This window comes from Sorex fumeus, unplaced genomic scaffold (assembly GCF_029834395.1).
Source record: "Sorex fumeus unplaced genomic scaffold, SorFum_2.1 ptg000030l, whole genome shotgun sequence".
NCBI classification, from domain to species: domain Eukaryota; kingdom Metazoa; phylum Chordata; class Mammalia; order Eulipotyphla; family Soricidae; genus Sorex; species Sorex fumeus.
Window position 1 is genome coordinate 7237303 of NW_026606087.1, and position 20363 is coordinate 7257665.

General features: G+C 43.7%; 1 protein-coding gene and 1 non-coding gene across 2 annotated transcripts in view; one reads left to right on the forward strand and one right to left on the reverse strand.

Annotated features, from left to right (window-relative positions):
• Window positions 1-559: 559 nt before the first annotated feature.
• The window catches only part of IRAG1 (inositol 1,4,5-triphosphate receptor associated 1), a 137037-nt gene continuing 117233 nt past the window's right edge, over window positions 560-20363 (forward strand). The window contains exon 1 of the mRNA XM_056116227.1: window positions 560-625. The gene's annotated coding sequence lies outside the window, so the exon portion shown is untranslated. The remainder of the gene's footprint in view (window positions 626-20363) is intronic.
• LOC130025568 (5S ribosomal RNA) lies at window positions 4208-4326 on the reverse strand. Its single transcript, XR_008792709.1, has one exon. It is a non-coding gene; the product is annotated as a 5S ribosomal RNA (ribosomal RNA).

Here is a 20363-nt window from a genome sequence, read left to right on the forward strand (position 1 = left end):
CTTCATGTGAAGATTTTCAGGAGCAGTGGGCCTGGGAGCCCTGGGGGCTGGTGCACAGTCTGGCTTTAGCTAGACTTTCCCAGAGACTTTAGTTAGACTCTCTCTGGCGATCCCAGGGGTTTAAGGTGGGAACAGCCCCCAGCCCCAAGCCCAGGACAGGAAATGTTCTTTGTTTCTCCTGGCTCTGAGCCAGGGCCTTATCCCGGCTTACATGCTTGCTGGAGAATTCAGGCTGGGTGGTGGGTCTGCAGAATTCTCTTGGTCTCTGTGTGACTAGCTCAGTGTCCAGTGGAATCAGCTGCCCATGGGCACTGCCATCTGTGTGTGGCATGTCAGAGGAGCCTGAGTGAGGTGGTTCCCGTCGGGCCCATCCAGCTTGAGCTCTGGGCCTACTGGGTCCACATCCTCTGCTGTCAGCCCCCTGAGCTGGGCCAGCGGGGGCTTCCCGAGAAGTTCTGGTCTCCAAGTCCCAGCCCCTCTCTGAGGAGGCGGGCAGTGAGGCAGCCAGAGGCTTCTCAGCTCCGAGCTCCCGGAGCCAGAAGTAACATTGACCTTAAATGGTAAAAGCTCCCCAGAGTGAAGAGAGGCTGGCCAGCCAGAGGAAAGAGGAATAACTCAGTTTTAGGTAAGTCATCGCTTTATCCAAGAATAACCTGCCTTTTCGGCCGGGAAAGCGGAGGGAACCCTTCTCCTTAAAGGTACAGGGTGTGTGGACCGGGAGGTGGGGAGAGGGGTGCTTGACTTGAGCTTTCCAGGGGTGTTGGCTCTGTTGGGTGGCATTTAAGCTGTGTTTTTCCCAATTGGACTATCATCATTCTGAGATAAGTGAGTCTCTCCAGGGCAGCCCTAACTCCATCTTGCTCCTTCGCTTGCTGTTGGAAGGCAGAATCAGGTTTGGGTGCAGATGCAGTTTGGGCTGGAGAGCCCCACCCCCAGATTTCCTGTGGGCCCCTCGGGGTAACAGAGGATCCCTAGATTACACAAGTCCACCTAGCAGGGCTCTCTCCTACCTCCAGCTTCCTCTTTCTCAGCCTGCTTTGTGCTTCCTTGCTGTGTTCCTCCGTACCCATATCCCTTGCACCCTCCTGGGTCAGCCTTGGACCCTGTTTCTAACCTCAACCGTGTCCTGCTTTTGTCCCTGCTGATTCTGTCCTGTTCTCAGCTGCGGTCCCGCTTTCGTTGCTCTCCTTCCATCTCCAGCTCTTCCTCCCGCCACTGCCTTGGCCCGTGCTAAAAGGGGAGCATGTGCCTCGCCTGTGTCCCAGTCCTGCTCACCTCTCGGAGCCTCCTGTCCACCTGCATCTAGAGTAAGTGGTGCTCAGGCTGGCTTTTGCCTAAGGAAAGGCCAGGGTAAGTGAGGGTCCAGCTGTCCTGCTCCCTCCTGCCCAGAAAACAATTGGGAAAGCCTACATGTTCTGTATTCTAAATAATCAGCAAATAAAAGAGCCAGGGCTCCAGGCTGGCACTCCAGCCTTCCAAACTCTGTAGTGGAGATTCTAACACTTTGTCAGGTAGCTGCTTGGGAGTGCAAGGGGTAGAGAAACAGCCTGAAGGATTGTTTGAGCTGGGTCTCTTGCAGGAAACTGGAGCAAATTGCCCAGAGTGCTCACCAGCAAAGGGTATTGTTCCCAACAGAGGGCGATAATGTGCCCATGAGGCAAGTGGAGTCAATTCTAGGCTCGCACCTGGGCACTTTCATGTAGAGGAAACTCAGGCTAAGTGACTTGTCGAAGGTCATACTGCTGACACAGAGGAGAGCTAGACTGGAACCCAGATCTGCTCACTCCCTCCAGCTTTCCTGCTTCTCCACATAGAGTATGAGGGGAGTCTGACCTAATGAACAATACCACAATCTTCATTATATGTGTTGGATCCATGACTCAGTGGTGTGTGTATGTGTGTGTGTGTGTGTGTGTGTGTGTGTGTGTGTGCGTGTGTGTATTGGGGTGGCTGCTGTGATGTGCTGGCCTGATGGATCTTCCTCTATGCTTGCTAGTAAGTGGAACATTCCTTCCTATTCTCCTAGACATAAAACCTTGACTCCAATATGATTGTAAGCCCCACGAGCAAGTTTTCTAGAAGAAAATTTTAGCTTACAACTCCCACCACCTTACCCAGCAGGGAAAGATTAGCACCACACTCATCTTATTCCTGGGGATATTTTTGCTGAGAGCTTGCGTGGCTACTAGCCTTTATTCCCTATTGCTGAAGCCTGTGGTCTTGAGCACTACACTTATTTGGTCTCAGTGGGCTCATGCTGAGGGGACTTGCGGGGAGCACCAATACCAGCCATACACATTTTTTATACTCTTTACAGCACTGTTCTTGGTGGGTGGGCAGGGGAATCTCTTCCATTTTCTAGGGGATGATGTTTAAGGACTTATCCTGGGTTAGAGCAACCAGATAACAGAACAGGGGTGAAGTACCTGGGACAGGGGTAGCTAGCACTCTGCAATGTAAGTTCTATCTGTAACTCTTTCCCAGATGGACCCAAGGGCCTTAGTTTTGGGGTGAAAAGTTCCATGATTCTGTGAGATAAAGTTACACTCATGAATTGATGGGCTTAACTGCACATTGGGGTTTCAGTTTCTCAGAGTTTCTAGAAGCTAGGAGGATGGTTGTAGCCCCAAACACCCCAGCAGGAATGGAGACAGAGCCCTGGGAGGACGGGGAACTCCTCTTGGATTCATTGTGTGCTCTGCACACAGTGACTTCAGGAATACACAAACTACTACTCAGGATCCAGTTTATTGTTATTTATTTTTATAAAATGGGACATGATGCTCATAATGTATGCCCAGGTCAAACATCCTGGGTTTATGACATGAGCATGCTTGATGACCAGATTCTTCTAGTCTGGCCTGATAAGATGCAAGGTAAGGGGGTTTGCCTCAAGCTATTAGTCTCTTCTCCATGATGTTGCCCTCCTGCCCTTAGCACTAGGTTGCCCCCAGCTGTCCCCTTTGTGGCTGTAGAAGGCTAATTCTGTTTGCTGATTAAGGAGGAACAGAGGACACAGTGTAAGGGAAGAGAATGAGATATAGTGCACCACCAGATTCTGCCCTGGGCCCTGGAGAGCTCACAGAGCCTGGGAAGTGGAGGTGGGGGAGGGGGAACTGAGTTCTCAGGCGATGAATGTGGAAGGATGGAGGAGAAATCAGCTTTAGCTTTGTGATTGCTTACCTGATGGATAATACCATAATCTTAATTATATTTAGAGGACATCATCTTAATTATATAGAGAGGAGCATTGAGCTCCTCCCTCATGCCAAGTGTGAGCAGAACTGTTTATTAATTTAGCCCTTTGTATTGAGTGAGGATCTCACAGTTGACAGAGGGTAGTGGGGCTCCAGGACCCACACAGGGTGAGTTGTGAGCAGGGTCCAGCTTTGATCTGAAGCAGATCAAAAGCTGATCCGCCTTGTCTCTGGCTCATAATTGTGGTTCCAGGGTGGTGATCAAGGGTCAACATCCAAATGATGGTGGAATCAAGTGAACCTGGAATGGGGATAGTGGACTGGCCCTGTGGGCCGTGGAGATCAGATCCCAAGTTTAATGGGGGTCCAGGGCAGGCTGCACCATGGTCAAGTCCTCACTTCTAGAGCTTGATTTTGTAAACTTTCTTCAGTTCTTTTTGGTGGAGAAAAGCAACAGGGAGAAATGAGCACTGCCAGGAATGCCTTGGATTCATGATGTGGTTGATTTTGAATTAATTTTTGATCATTGTGTCTTCAGAATCCTTTTACTGTTGCCAATCTTTTTGTGATCCTCACATTCAGTTATGGAGTCCAGACGGGATTGTGACCCACAGTTTAGGAAATTAGAGTTTAGAGAAGAAAACAGCTGATTTTCATAAAATTTGCATACAAGTGGATGGACATGGAGAGTATCATGCTAAGTGAAATGAGTCAGAGAGAGAGGGACAGACATAGAATGGCTGCACTCATTTGTGGAATATAGCATTGTAGCACTGTTGTCCTGTTGTTCATCGATTTGCTCAAGTGGGCATTAGTAATGTCTCCATTGTGAGACTTGTTACTGCTTTTAGCATATCGAATACACCATGGGGAGCTTGCCAGGCTCTGCCGTGTGAGTGGGATACTCTTGGTAGCTTGCAAGGCTTTCTGAGAGGGATGGAGGAATCGAATCTGGGTCGACCGTGTGCAAGGCAAACGCCCTACCCACTGTGCTATCACTCCAGTCCAAAGGTCTACAGCACCCGGTATTCCTACGTGGTCTCCCATCCAAGTACTAACCAGGCCCGACCCTGCTTAGCTTCCGAGATCAGACGAGATCCGGTGCGTTCAGGGTGGTATGGCCTTAGACTGTGGAAGACAAAGTAACATAACAGGAGACTAACACCTAAGGATACTAGAGATAAAGGCCAGGAGGATTACTCCACAGCTTGGAAGCCAGTCTCACGTGCTGGGAGAAAGTGCAACTGGGATAGAGAAAAGATCACTAAGTAAATGATGATTGGAGGACTCGCTCAGGATGGTAGATGTGTGCTGAAAGTAGACTATGGACCAAACATGATGGCTGCTTAGTACCTGTATGGCAAACCATAACACCCAAAAGGAGAGAGAAAGTAAGAGGGAATGTGCCTGCCACAAAGACAGGAGGTGGGAAGGAGTGGGAATGGCGGGAGGGGTATGAGAAACATTGTTGGTGGAGAATGGGTACTGATAGAGGGATGGGTACTTGAACATTGTATGACTGAAACGTAATCACACAAGTTTGTAAGTCTGTAACTGTGTCTCACAGTGATTCACTAAAATTAAAAGAAAAAGAAGACAGGTGCTTTCCACTCATCTGGAGAGAAGTTTTCTCCTCAGCAAGACATAGCCAGGAGAAAGAGTGAATGAAGACTAGATGTAATTTGGTTGGATCCCTTTTTATCTCTTGCTATTAAATAAATTCTATTTAATTATTTTTTCCTGGTAAAGAAAGTAATTCATGTTGCTAAATTTTTGTGAAAAAGATAGAAAAAGAATATAAATGATACATTTATAGAGAAATATAAAGAAATAAAAGAATCACTCCAGAGGGGTCAGAGAAATCATGGGCAGGGCACTTGCCTTGCATGTAGCAGACTGAGGATCAATTCCTGAAATCCCACGTGGTCCCCAAGCCTACCAAGAGTGATCCTCAAGGGTAGAGCCAGGAGTATGTCCCATGCACTGCTGGGTGTGGTTGAAAAATAAGCAAGCAAGCAAACAAAAGAATTTCTTCAGAATTCTATCACTCAGAATCAGGTATTGTTAATTCCATATTTCACTATGTATTCTTGCATGCTTTTGTTGTTGTTGTTTGTTTGTTTGTTTTTGGGCCACACACATAAGTGTTCAGGACTTAACTCTTGGAGCTGTGCTCAGGGATCACTTCTGATGGGGATTGAGGGACCATATAGGATACTAGGAATTGAACATGGGTTAATTGCATCAAAGCAAGCACCTTATCCTCTGACTTACCTACTGATCTATTGCTCCAGCCCCCTAAATGCCATTTTTATTTTATTTTATTTTTTATTTTTTTGCTTTTTTGGGTCACACCTAGCAATGCTCAGGAGTTACTCCTGGCTCATGCACTCAGGAATTACTCCTGGCAGTGCTTGGGGGACCATATGGGATACCAGGGATCGAACCTGGGTCGGCCGAGTGCAAGGCAAATGCCCTACCCGCTGTACTATCACTCCGATCCCCCTAAATGCCATTTTTAAATACTATTTGTACAATTCCTTAAAAAAAGTTCACATGATGGCCATATATCACACTATTAGTTTCTTTGCAAAAAAATTTTGCACAAAATCTGTGATCATTATGCAATGAAATATATCTACTTCTTGCTTTATATTCTTCTATATTTTGTAAGAGTAGGGTCTTACTGTGTAAGTGATTTTGTAGTCTTCTTTAAAAATATAAAAACTTAATTTTTGAAAAATGCAGTTTTAGGTTCAGAACATAGTTGAAAGGAAGGTACTAGATTTCAGATCAGTCCTCACCCCCACATATATGTCTCAATCCACAGCAATATCAACCACATGAGAGGTCACTTGGTCTAACTGATAAACTTGCATTGACAGATCCTCACTCAAAGTTTACCCAGGGTCACACTGTGGTGCTGTCTAGTCTCTGGGTTTGGACAATAGAAAATATCATGTAGTCTTCATTAGAGTATGTACTATTCTCAAAATTAGCTGTACTAACTGTTCATCTCTCCCACCCTTTCTCTCTAGCCATCTGATCTTTTTACTGTAGAGATTTTTATTTTGTTTGTCATAGATCTGGAATCATATGGTATCTTTTCAGAGCACAATTTCACTTACTAATACACATTTAAGTTTCCTCATATTTTTTCCACTATCCTCCCATTGTTCATCGATTTTCTCGAGCGGGCCCAGTAACATCTCCATTGTGAGACTTTGTTGTTACTGTGTTTGGCATATAGAATATGTCACGGGTAGCTTGCCAGGCTCTGCCATGCAGGCGAGATACTCTCGGTAGCTTGCCGGGCTCTCCGAGAGGGCCGGAGGAATCGAACTCGGGTCGGCCATGTTGGCTGCATGCAAGGCAAACGCCCTGCCGCTGTGCTATATTTTTTCCATGGTTCATTATTAAAGCATTAAATTGCCTGTATTGATCACAACTCATTCATTCACACTGAAGGACATCTTAGTATATTTTTTATTAATTTGATTGGTTTTATTTATTTTTGTTTGGGGGGACACCAGGTGATTCTCAGGGTTTCTTCTTTACTCTATGCTCAGGAATCACTCCAGATAGTGCTCAGGGGACCACCTATTTGCAGTTCTGGGGATTGAACTGGGGTTGACCACCTGCAAGACAAGTGCCTACCCTGACAAAGTCCAGCAGCCACAGCCACACCCCACCAGTACTTCCACACCCATGGCTCAAGTCCACCATTCCACTAATAATCTCTGCAGAGTCAACAAACTGAACATTCCAGGTACTCAGTGTTTATGCTACACTCTGGGGTCTTCTTGGAGTAGGGTAGACAGCTTCACTCCACCCAACACCCTTGTATTTCTGAAAGCTCTGGAATCCACATCCACCTTTCACAGCCCCTGCTGTGTCAACTCATTGGCCTAGTTCTACAGATCTTGAAGTTTCTGGACCGATTGGCTGTGTATGTGTAACATCTCCAAATACTGAAATTCCAGTAGAAGCACACACCAAATTAGGTAAGAAAGTAATATAGGAGTCAACTAAACTCAACAAATAAAAACAATAACACAAAGGCCTCTATTAGCAAAAGGAGCTTTGTAAATCCACAGAAAAGGATTTAGCAATCCCATGATGAGATGTAACAATTTTCAAAAATCTTCTTTTATTGTAGTATTTTTGATAATTGCATGAGCCATTTAGTTGAAACAATAAATATAAAATAAATTATTGTATGCTTCCTAAAGGGGCAGGTTTGGGAGTTGGTTGAGAAAATGGGGACAATGGTAGAAGGAAGGTCACTTTGGTGTTGGGATTGATGTTGAAACTTCAAAAGCCCACAACTACTGTATTATAAACAACTTTGTAAACCATGGTATTTAGACATTGTATTTTTTTTAAAATAGGACATGTGCCCTAACACTATACTATGTCATCAATCCCTCAGCCTGCTTAAAAAAATTCGAGCATGCTATCATGACCATTTTTCCAAGTCACTAAAGATACTTTGGAAAATTATTTTTTGATGGTTGTAAATAGAGATTAATTTTTGGTTCTGCAGAAATTTGATCCTTATTCCTCATTCACTCATTTGTAGCTGTAGTTTTTGGCTATAGCTATTCCATATGTTCGAGGCTCTACCACTGTAATTCAAACCTTGGAGGCCCCAGGGCTGTTGCTGTTCAGAGGAGAGGCTCTTAGCCTCAGTGGCAGGATTTTTGGGTTTTGGTCTATTAGGACTTAGTTTTACTTTGCATCGCTTAAGTATGTAATTATCTTTATCAAGTCTGATAAGATGTCTATGAACATAGCCCTTCTTCTTTTGTGAAGGAAAAGACAAGCCTAGAATCTTGAAATTTGAAATACTTTTACCAAGAAAGGCCATACCCTGTCACTAAATCTCCTGTATCACTTTCTATGACTTGCTGAGCTCTGTGCTCTAAAATTCCATCTATATTGCCATGACCAACCAGTCTGACTCAGAGAGGCAGGATTCAAGACTAATTGGGACCCCAAGATCCCAAATCAAATGACTTGAATTAAAATTACAGCTCACAACTTACTAAGCTCTTTATTTTTATGTTTTAATTAATTTCTTAAATCACTACGAATTACAAAGTTACGAAGTTATTAAAGGTTGAGTTTCAGGGGTACAATGTTTTAGCATCAATCCTTTCACCCTTGTCCAACTCCCTCCACCAAAGTCCCCAGTTTCCCTCCTGCACCCAGTCTGCCTCTATGGCAGGAAATATTGTTTTAATTATTTTCCCATTTAGGCACTGTGCTTTATAATACTGCACCTGTTCCCTCTGTCATTGTTGTAGTGGTCCCTTACCTGATCACTTCTCCCTCCCCCAATAGTGGCAAGATTTCTTCTAAGGACAGGTCTTCTGCTCTTCATTTATATTGTCTTTGAACTTTAGTTATTCCCCTGCTAGGTTTCTTTATATCCCATATATGAGTGAGATCATTCTGTGACTGTCCCTCTCTCTCTTATTTATTTTATACAGCATGAGCCTCTCCAGATCCATCCATGTATCAGCAAATAACACAACTTCATCTTTTCTTATGATCAAGTAGTATTCCATTGTGTTTATGTACCATAGTTTCTTTATGTGTTTTTGAGCACTTGTTTTGGTTATTGTGAATAGCGCTTCAATGAACATGGGAGTATTGATGTTTTATCTGCATTGTGCTATTGGGCCCTTGGGGTATATATTTCAAAGAGTGGAATTGCTGCGTTGTATGGAAACTCAATTGCTAACTTTTGAGGAATGACCATATTGTCTTCCTAAAGGCTGGACTATTGACATTTTCACCAGTAGTGAATGGGGGTCCCCTTACCCCATACTTTTTTTTTCTTTTTGGATTACACCTAGTGATGCTCAGGGGTTACTCCTGGCTCTGCACTCAGGAATTCTCCTGGAAGTTCTTGAGGGATTATATGGGATGCTGGGGATTGAACCCGGGTCAGCCATGTGAAAGGTTAAATTCCTACCTACTGTACTATTGTTCCAGTCCTTCCCTACATACTTGCCAACACTAGTTGTTTTTTGATGAGTACCAGTCTCTGTGGTTTGAGATGATATCTCATTGTTGTTTTGATTTGAATTTCCCTGATAACTACACACAGATTATTTTTATTTAAATTTTTATTAGTGAAACACCATGCACACAGAATTTTTTTTATGCCTTTTGGCCATTTGCATTTATTCTTCGGGCAAGTTTCCATTAATCTCTTCTCCCCATTTCCCCCATTTTTTTTGTTTTGGTGAGGTTGCATGTTTTGTCTTATAGAGGTCTACCAGTGCTTTACATGTCTTGGATATTAATTCCTTTATTGGATGAGTGGTGGGCAAATAATTTCTTCCAGTCTGTGTGCTGTCTTGTATTCTCGTCATCGTTTCTGATGAAGAAGTTTCATGGTTTAATGTAATACCATTTGTTTATCGGTACTTCTACTTTCTTGGTCAGAGGCCTTTCATCCTTAAAGATCCCTCTAGCTTCAATGTCATGTAGAGTTCTTCCTGTGTTTTCCTCTATGCACCCTATGGATTCAGGTCAGATATTAATGTCTCTAATCCATTTTGACCTGAATTTTGTGCATGGTGTTAGAAAGAGGTCTGAGGAGTTGTGTGTGTGTGTGTGTGTGTGTGTGTGTGTGTGTGTGTGTTTGCATGTGACTGATCAGTTTTCCCAACATCACTTATTGAAGAGACTTTCTTTTATTTATTTTATTTTATTTGCTTTTTGGGTAACACCCAGCGATGCACAGGGGTTACTCCTGGCTCTTCACTCAGGAATTACTCCTGGCGGTGCTCGGGGGACCATATGGGACACTGGGAATCGAACCAGGTCGGTCGCGTGCAAGGCAAACGCCCTACCCACTGTGCTATCGCTCCAGCCCCTCTTTTATTTTTTTGAGTACTGAATTCTTTCTTTTTTTTTTATTGAATCACCGTGAGATAGCTTTCATTTTTGAGTTACAATCACACAATGATCAAACACCATCCCTCCACCAGTGCACATTCCCCACCACCAATGTCCCCAGTATACCCGCCTTTTCCCATCCTCCCCCTGCCTTCATGGCAGACAATATTCCCCATACTCTCTACTTTTGGGCACTGAAGAGACTTTCTGCTAAGGATATTCTTTAGTGAGAGCATATGTTTAATCATACCACTTTATGTTTTAAAACCTCAGCACTTTAGCTAATCCCTGACTTTAAGGAGTAACATAGCTACATGAGAATCCTTCCTATTCTGTCTCTCAACAAAAAACTAAATTCAAGTCAGATAGGTCATTGACTTTTAGAAAAATGGCTGTTCCACAAAAGTGAGGGAGCTCCAAGGAATAGTGCCGAGATTTTCAGAAACAAGAACTTCAGGAAGCCATTGCCAGCCCCAGGGGCACTAACCCAGGGTCAATGGGACAGAGAAAGGCAGTAGAATGACTAGATGACTTTTTTGGGTCCAGGAAAAGAGCTGCAGAGATACAGTTCTGAAGATAAGAAGGGGCAGGAAAGGCAATATTCAACCTCTTTCTCCTACTACCTACTAGCCCACTGGTCAAACTCAGCGAGCAAGGATAAAAATCTGAGTGGTGTCATTAGAAAACAAAAGCAGGGGGGTGGAGCGATAAACAGAGGGTAAGGTGTTTGCCTTGTACTCGGCCGACCGGGGTTCGATCCCCAGCATCCCATATGGTCTCCCAAGCACCACCAGGAGTAATTCCTGAGTGCAAAGTCAGGAGTAACCCTTGTGTAATGCCGGGCGTGACCAAAAAAGAAAAAAACTAAAAAATCAGAGACTGGATCAGCAGAGAGAAGGGAAGGAAGGACAGTAGATAATCAGCTATTAGGGCTAATGGACAAGATCATTCATATTGAAATATAAGTAAAGTCGTAAGTAAAATTTTCTATTTGATCCATTCGTTTGCAAACACTCTTTGAGAGCTGATTGTCGTGTTCTTAGTAATAGCATCTTCACTCCACAATCTATAGGTTCCTGTTAAGTTACATTCCCATTTTATGATTGATTTAATCAAACTAGAAAAGTAGATTTCACTAATTAATTTACATGGACACTTACCAACTGTGTCACACATCCCTGAAAACAAGTGACTGTATGAGGTGCTGTGTCAGTGTGCCTCAGGGTTGTAGTCTGATCCCATTTCATGAGGACACCTCACCAATTGGAGATGTGACAGTGACCTCACAATATAGGAACTGAATGAAGGCAGACTTGTCAATCTGTGTTAATAATAAGAAAGTGAAAATTTATATGTTTCAAAGTGTCCTCTTGTTTTCTACTTGTGAATTCCTAGGGCACATATATTCTGCTTGCTTTTTTTTTTCCAGTGGGAAGTTTGGGTTATACTAGGTGGTGTTTGGAGATACTCTTGGTTCTGTGCTCAGGAGTCAATCCTGGTGGTGCTTAGAGACCCTATGCAAATACACATACAAAGCAAATGCCCTACCTCCTATGCTAGCTCCCCAGCCTCATATTTCACTCTGAATACCACTCCTCCAGGGCACAGACTCCAACTTAACTGACTCCAATAATTCCCAGTCCCTGGCCAAAGTCTCAGGAGATGAGCTTATCTTGGGTCAGTATCAAGCAGTGTGGTCAGGGCAGGAACATGGGTATAGAGTATGGTCATAAAAAGCCATATCCTCTTAGAGATTTTCTGAAAGTAAAAGCATCTCCATAGGATGCCATCACCTTCTAATGTATTGTCCTTCTATCTTGCATTCTGGAGATCTGCTTAAGGCTCCCAGTAATTCACGCACACTCAGTTTATTGAATTACTTTCACATGTAACTATGCATATTCCTTGCATGTGGGTTTTTCACAGATTGTCCTCATTTTTTAATGAGTACATGTACTATCAAAATTTTCAGGAGGTATGGGGGCCAGTAGAAGTGGCATGCAGAAAAAGATGGACATGGTAATGGATCTCAGGGGCCCAATACATTTGACAGAAACCTTAGAAACTTATCCCTCTATTCTGAATCCCATGGTCAGCAAGAACACCGCTTAAGGCACACAGAGAAAGTCTGACTATTCAGAGTCCTGGACAGGTTTTTTCTATTTGGTGAAATCTCCAGGGACTTATTTCACTTGGTAATTGTGAGAGTAATAATAACATCCTAATTACCATTTGAGCAGCTATCATTTATTATATTCTGAGCTAAATACTTTGTGTATTTTATTTTATAATTTTGCAGCATCCTGTCAAGTAGGGAATATAATTTCTATTATGCTACTGAGAAAATAGGCTTTATGAGACTCATTTGCTCATCCAGGGTTATAGGACTGGATTCCTCTTGGTGCAAAGTGCAAATTTCAGCACTCTCATACCTGAGGTCTCAGGGCAAGAGGGGGTCGAGGCTGGGCCAATAAAGTTTTAAAATAAATTAAGAGAGCTGATCGTGGTGTTTTCTAACATGGAGCATTAATGCCTCCTTTGTGTGTGTGTGTGTGTGTGTGTGTGTTTTGTGTGTGTGTTGGGGGATGGATCATGGTGGTATCAGGTGGTAGTGGCTGCTGGAGGGATCCAGGAGGGCTATAGTAGCTTGGAATATAACTGGGACTGGTGCTTTCTGTTTACTTGATTAAGGAAGGTAGATTTCCAGGGGGCACTAAGTGATTTTTTTTTTCTGAAGAAGGGGTTGGGAGGTTAAATAAGTTTGGGAATGCCTGGATTAGAGGATCAGTGGTTTATTGAGCATCATTAAGGAAAAGTAGCCCCAGAAAGAGTTTACAGCAGCTTCTTTGGTGGATAATGAGTCAGTTTGAGTCCCTGACTGAATCCCTGACTGAATGAAAGAAATCCTCTTGAGCTTGAGGACAGGCAAGCAGCAGTTCTAGAGTCTAGGCTGGGTTTTAAGGCCAATTGAGTGGGTACCTTGAGCACATCACTTCTCTCTTCTGAGACTCATTTTCCTCATACTCCAAAGTTTGGGAATTCAGCTCAGTGGTTGGTTAAAGAGCAGTAACTGTCAGGTAGTGCATCTGGGACAGGAAGGTGGTAGGGATGCGAGGGGTCAGTATATCATCCATTCTCTAAAAGCACAAGTAGGGCCTGTGGGGACAGTTAGAACTAGTCCTAGGTCCAAAGTTGAAGTCGAAGAAAGGGAAGGGAAGATTGTTTGAAAGAAAAGTCTGCATGAGCATGTGTGTGTGTGTGTGTGTGTGTGTGTGTGTGTGTGTGTTTATGTGAGAGAGAGAGACAGAGAGAGACAGAGAGACAGAGAGACAGAGAGAGACAGAGAGACATAGACAGAGAAAGAAAGTGATATAGAGAGACAGAGAAACAGAGAGACAGAGAGAGTCAGACAGAGACAGACTCAGAGAGACAGAGAGACAGGGCAAAGGCAGAGATGGAATGCATAAGAGAGAAAGATATCTAGAGCTTCTCTGACTTGTCAGTGAGGCTTTGACTAGACCGCACCTCTGGGATCTGAAACACAAGCTCTATTGCTTTTAACAAAAGCCTCCTCTAGAAGACAATCTTTTTTCTCTCACCCAGAGAGCTGGCCACTCCTGGTTCTCTAGCCTCGAATGTAGGGGTGTTATTCTAATGTTGGGGTGGGAGCAATAAAGACTAGACTTCAAAAGACAGAAGCACTAGAATTCAGGGATAGTGGCTACTCCTGCAGGTCTCTGTTTGTGGAAGGAGTCTGGAATACTTGAAGAGACCCCAAAAACTTAATACCACCTACATACCACCTCCTCAGACCTTGAGGGTGGGCCTCTCAGATGGCTGTGGGGCCATGCTGTCCATAGGACCTCTCATGAAATGCCTGCTCACAGCTTCCTAAACACTCAACCACAAAGCCCCGTTCTGCCTCCACCCCGGGACCCAAGAATTTTATTTTAAAAAAATTTTGTTGAATCACCATGAGATATACCGTTAAAAAGCTGTTCATGATTTTTATTCACACAATGTTCCAACACCTGTCCTTTCACCAGTGCACATTTCCCACCACCAATGTCCCCAGTCTCCCACCTGTATTCCTCTGCCCACCCCTACAGCCTGCCTCTGTGGCAGACATTTTTCTTCTCTCTCTCTCTGTCTCTCAGTCTCTGTCTTTGTCTCCCTCTTTTTCTCCCTCTCCATCCAATTTTGTTTACCCATTAGGCACTGTGCTTTGAAATACCATTACTGGAAGGGTATCGTGCATGTTACTTTACCTCCTTACAGCACTCAGTTCTTGTCCAGAGTGATCATTTACAACTATCATTGTCATAGTCCACCTTAGAATTTTTTAGGCCTTGTGTCATGTTGTCTTTATGAGTCTTATCTTACTTATCATTTTTTCCTGAATTATTTTTAAAATTTATTGTAGTGAAGGCAATGTGCTTATCATGGTATTGACATTTATGACCTGTAAAATTTTTTATAACTCTGCTGATCTAAAGAATTTTAAATATATTTAGGGTTGGGAATGCAGTAAAGCACATGCATTGCACTGGGGTTAATCACCAGCACTACAAATGAATAGATGTAAAATATTATCTATTCATATGTTTTTGGCCTAACTATTCTTTTAAAATTTATTACCTTTTTATTGCTTTGTGATTCACACCCAGTGATGTCAGAGATTGAACCTCGGATCTCCCACTTGCTAGGCATGTTTTCTTTCACCTGAGTCACATTTACAGCCCCTATACATTCTCGGCCCCACTCTAATTCTAAAAGAAATAAAGGGGCCGAGGATATAGCTCAACATTAGAGCACATGCCTTAGTTGTGTGAGGTCCTGGTTTGATTCCTATTGTAAAAATAAACACCAAAAAATGAAAACCCACTCCTGGGTACTAGGACTGTTCCTAAAGTACTTTATATCTAAATAAGGTTTACCCCGATAACATTACAGAGTTCAGAGATTGGTATGAGAATTCACAGTCTCAGCATCCCCTGAGAATTTATGGGATTATGGGAACTGCAGCTTCTTCATGCTGTCACTGACCTAGAGTGTTAGACTGCAGGCTAGTAGGATCCGTAGGCGACCAGTGATAGAGTCTGAGATGCACTGTTTCCACTATCCTGGTACTACTGGGAATGTCTGCATCACAGGCTCCAGAGTAACCCCAAATAACCAAGAAATTTCATAACAGAAAGTTCTATGTGGTAGATAGACCTTTCATGAGATGATCATCCAAAGGCCAAGAATGCCTGGGTGGCCACATGGCCAAAGACATTGTCTTCTCTCTCTCTCTCTCTTTTTTTTCTCTTTGGGTCACACCCAGCAATGCACAGGGGTTACTCCTGGCTCTGCACTCAGGAATTACTCCTGGCGGTGCTCAGGGGATCGTATGGGATGCTGGGAATCGAACCTGGGTCAGCCGCGTGCAAGGCAAATGCCCTACCCACTGTGCTATCACTCCAGCCCTGCCTTTGTCTTCTATTACCTGGTTCATGCTTCTCTGAGCTAGCCCCCTGTTGGAGAAGTGCAGACTAGAGAAAGGGGATACACTTGCTTTTGAGTTTGCCCTAAAACACTAGGCCTCCCAAGTCACCTCATCCAAGGAACAGACTCATGTATGAGGCGTGTCTCATGGGACCCCAACCCAGAAGAGACACAGAGACACAGACAAGGCCTCCACCCACTGGAAGAGCAACTGGGAAATGTAGAGGAGCACAGAGGCATTAAGGGAGGCCTCACCATCTCTACTTGCCTTAGTGAGGCAAGTAACTGTTCCTGCAGAGTCGAGGTCTCCAAGACAGCGAGAAACCAAGGGATGGGAAAGTGAACAGTTGGAGGCTCAGCAGAAGTTCCAGGAAAGTTGGGAGAATTTGCAGGGAGGTAAAAGGAGAAGAACACTTAGAATCACTTACATCTTACTTATTGCTGGCTCTGCACTCAGAAATCACATCTGACAACGTTCAGGAGGCTATGTGTGGTATTGGGAATTGAACTGGAACTTGCAAGGCAAGCACCTTACACCTTACCCACTGAATATCTCTTTGCCTCCCCTCCCCCACTTTTCTCCTTAAAGACTCACAGGCACTACAGTAGAGAAAAACATACTAATGATTCCAAATAGTGCTGGAAAATGGAAACATATTTCCAAAATTGTTGGCAACATCACCTGGAACAAATGTTGCTTGGTTTGAAAAAGCTGACTCAGGATGTCCTTATGTGAGTGGACATGAGCTGGATGACATGTTATCTGGGAAGGCTTTGCTTCACACACACCTGCCAGTGTGGGTTCTGTGTGAGCCCACAAAGCTTCTCCCAGAGGACAGAGAGGACAGTGTGGGAAAAATATGGAGTCTGCTGGTTTCCACCTATCTGGCCATCCGTTTTATCACTTTAGAGAAGCTGCAGCACTGCATCTCAGTTTCCTCTTCTGCAAACTAGCATCATCAAATAGCAGCACAGCTGAGAGCCTGAGTGAGCATATATACCTAAAGTATCACGTACAAGGTCAACCTTTGATAAAAAGTGTGTGTCTTGACTTATTTTTTTTCCAGACTCCCACGTAGTCCCACATGGGGAGGGGCATATCCGAGGAGTAAGCTGGGTTCAACTGGGTTCATCCCTCTCTTTGGCTTCCAAGAGTTGAGGGGTTACCCCAATCCAGGAGATATTTTCCTTCTGAAAAAGGAAACGAGATGCTCTGGGCTTAAACTTGGGTTAAGCGTCAGAACGGGGAGGAGACTTCCAGAGCTGAAGTTGAACTATGAGACAGATTCAACTTCATATCAACATCAAAAGGAATATTAACCCAGGATTCCAGAAAGGCCAGCAGGTCCAGAAAAGGCAAAAATTAATCTGCTTGGTACAGGCAGAGTCATCCCGAGGAAAATGTTTTGATAATAAATGAAGTGCCAGCTGGCAGAGTGTCTGGAGAATTCTGTGCCAGCCCTGCCCAGACATTAGCAAGGGGATTTCCTAAACATTTGGAATTTGAAAATACATTTTGGGATAATATTACTTTTCAAAAGGCCCTGGACAGAGAAACTAATTGAGAGAACATTACTGTTGTGGTGGATGACCCTGGGCTAGGAGTTGGCCTCTAATGGCAGTGGGACTTCATTGAATCTGTCTCCTCATTTAAAAAGCATATGCCACAGTACCTACATTGTAGGATTGCTGGAAGGAGCAAATTAAATCATGGGTCTGGAACTGCTTAGATAGTAGACTGCTCTGAACAGCAGGAGGCTGTTAAATGTGAGAAATACCCTTAGTAATGACCACCTGGGGTCAGGGAGATAGTACAGAGGTAGGGTGCTTTCCTTGCATGTTTGCCAATCCAGCTTCGATACCTAGCATCCCATACGTTCCCCTGAGTCCCACCAGAAGTGATTGATGAGCACAAAGCCATGAGTAAGCCCTGAGCACAGCCAGTCATGGCCCTCAAATAAAAACAAAAAAACCCAGTAATTACCATCAGGAGAGAATAATCAGTGAAATGACTCTGAAAATATGAAAATATGTGGACTCCACAGGTGAGGTGAGGCCAGCAGACTCAAGATGCTTGTGAGGGTTAGAGATGGCACCAGAATTCTAGTAAGGTACTTCCTGGGAAGCATGGAATTACCAGATAATTCTGAGATTTTACTTCTCTCTATATATATATACCCTCAAGAATTGGAAACAGGTATTCAAACAAAAACTCTACAGTTATGTTTGTAGCAGCACTGTTCACAATAATCAAAAGGTGGAAACAAGTCCATCAAGTCCATCATGAATGGATGAGCAAAAAGTGACATATTCAGGCAAATAAACATTATTCAGTCGTAAGAAGGAAGGAAGTGCTATTGTTTGCTGTAACATGGATAAATCTGGAAAACATTATGCTAAGTGAAAGAAACCAGATGCAAAAAGCCACGGATGACATTATTCCATTTAAGTAAAATTTCCAGATCAGGCAAATTCAAAGAGACAGACAGTAGATTGGTGGTTGCCAGGGTCTGGGGGTAAAGGCTGGGGTAGGCAGGAGTGAAGAATGGAAGCAGATGCTTAATGAGTATAAGGTTTTCATTAGGGATGATTAAAATTTCTAGAACTATATCGACTAGTACTTGTCACTGAATTGTACATTGTTGTTTGAGAGAGATATAGTTTCGGGTATAGCTTCATAATTTGCTATTTGGATTAATTGCAATATTATCACCTGGTTAACATACATCTCCATATTATAGTTATAGTTGTTTTCTTGTGATGAGAACTTGTAAGATCTATTCTTAGCAACTTTCTAATTTACAATACAATATTATTAGCTCTAGTCGCCATGCTGTTCTACACTATAAATGAAATATTAGCATATCTTACTAGTATTTAAAAACAGGTTTTTGGTAAATAGAAAACAGAATCCAAAGATTTCTCTGTCCTGTGGGGTGTCTGAGGAGGTGAAAGGGAGGACAACATTTTGGGGGAGCCCAGAATAACTTTATCTGAAGAAGACTCACCGCTGTTACTTTCTCTGACTTCAGTGGCAAATCAGAAGCTCAGAATATCCCAGGTGAAGCTGAGTTTGATTTTTAGGCATTAACTCATAACTAATGACAGCCACAAGGGGCCTTTTTTGCCCTTCTCAAACATATGCCTGGTTCAAGACCTTTGACTTCGTCCTGGCAGGCATAAATCTTGGGCATTTCCTATTAAGGAAGTCGTGCAATTAGGCAGAGTTAAGAAAAACCGGGCAGGAGTGAGTGAAACCCAGAGAACATAATGTTGCCCAGATGCCAACTAGAGGCTGACCCAAGGCACTTTGGGTGAAAGGGACGTTTTAAAAATGCAGACATTCCCAAGAGAGTGGCCACCCAGTCCAGGGGGAAAGGCAATTTTAGATACTTGTACTACTATTTTTGAAGCCTGGATCTCTTTAGTTCACTACGCTCCAAATGATGGGCTACAGGGGAGACCTGGGATCTGGGGGAGTCCAAGGGCTGTTTTCCAGCACAGCTCTGGTTCCGCTGCACAGATGCATCTTCAAGCCAGTGTCCACCTCTTTCCCTACTCTGGACTGTGATTTTCTACCTGTGTGCTGGACTCGTGCCCCAAGCACCTAACATCCCATTCTCTTTGGGCAAGTTGGTTTTTTTTTTTGCTTTTTAGGTCACACCTAGTGATGCACAGGGGTTACTCCTGGCTCTGCACTCAAGAATTACCCCTGGCGGTGCTCAGGGGACTATATGGGAAGCTGGGAATCAAACCTGGGTTGGCCGCGTGCAAGGCAAATGCCCCACCATTGTGCTATCGCTCCAGCCCCATCGGTGGGCAAGTTTTGGTTTTGAGGAAGGGATGATAATCTCAGGTATGACTAGCTGCTATGTTCTAAATATTGTGCGGTGTGAACTCTGGCTAAGTTCAAAGTCAGGAAAGGCGAGGTCAGCACAGGAGACATCTAGGAACATCCTTGGCTTTCCTTTGTTGGCCTTGGCAGAACCGAGAAGGGTCCAGAATCACTTTTACGTTGAGAGTCACTCTCCTGCATCTGTAGTAATAAGGAAGTGGCAGGCAGGGCCCATGGGCACCCCAGATGCCTTCAGGTCAGGTCTGATAGGGCCAAGGAGAAGGGAAGAGAACGTGTTCTGACAACTTTACCTCTTAAAGCAGAGGAGTGGTAGCAGTCAGCTGTAATCCTCACTGACCTGCCAAAGAAGGTCAGACTGTGAGATGAACTCTGCTTGGATCTCCCTTTCAAGAAGACTTCAGGGTTTCCACTGGGGTCCAGACTAGTAAAAACCTAACATTTTTGAGTTTTTTTTTCTAGTAGATTTCTAAAATCTTCCAATGAGAAAGGGGTCATCCTTTAAATACACTTTTACTTTGGGGACGAGTGTGTGTATTTTTTCAAAACTTGAATCCTTAAAGCCTATTCCAGAGTTTATTCATTAATTAGAAGTACCCTGAACCACAAAGAAAAAGATATCAAAACTGTTATTCCCTCACATCCGTTGTCTCAGTTCCAAAGAGTAGGTGGTTCTGGGAATGATACCCAGGGCCCTAGTTGGAGTCACAATTGGTGTTTCCAACAGACTTACTGAAAATGTGATATGGTTAAGAAATCCTGTAAGTTTCTCAGAGGGAGAGAGAAGGAGAGAGTGAGAGTGAGAGAGAGAGAGAGAGAGAGAAAGAGAGAGAGAAGGAAAGTGCCTGTTTTAGAGGCAGGTTTGGGGTGGGGAGGGTGATGGGAGGGAAACCTGGGACACTAGTGCTAGG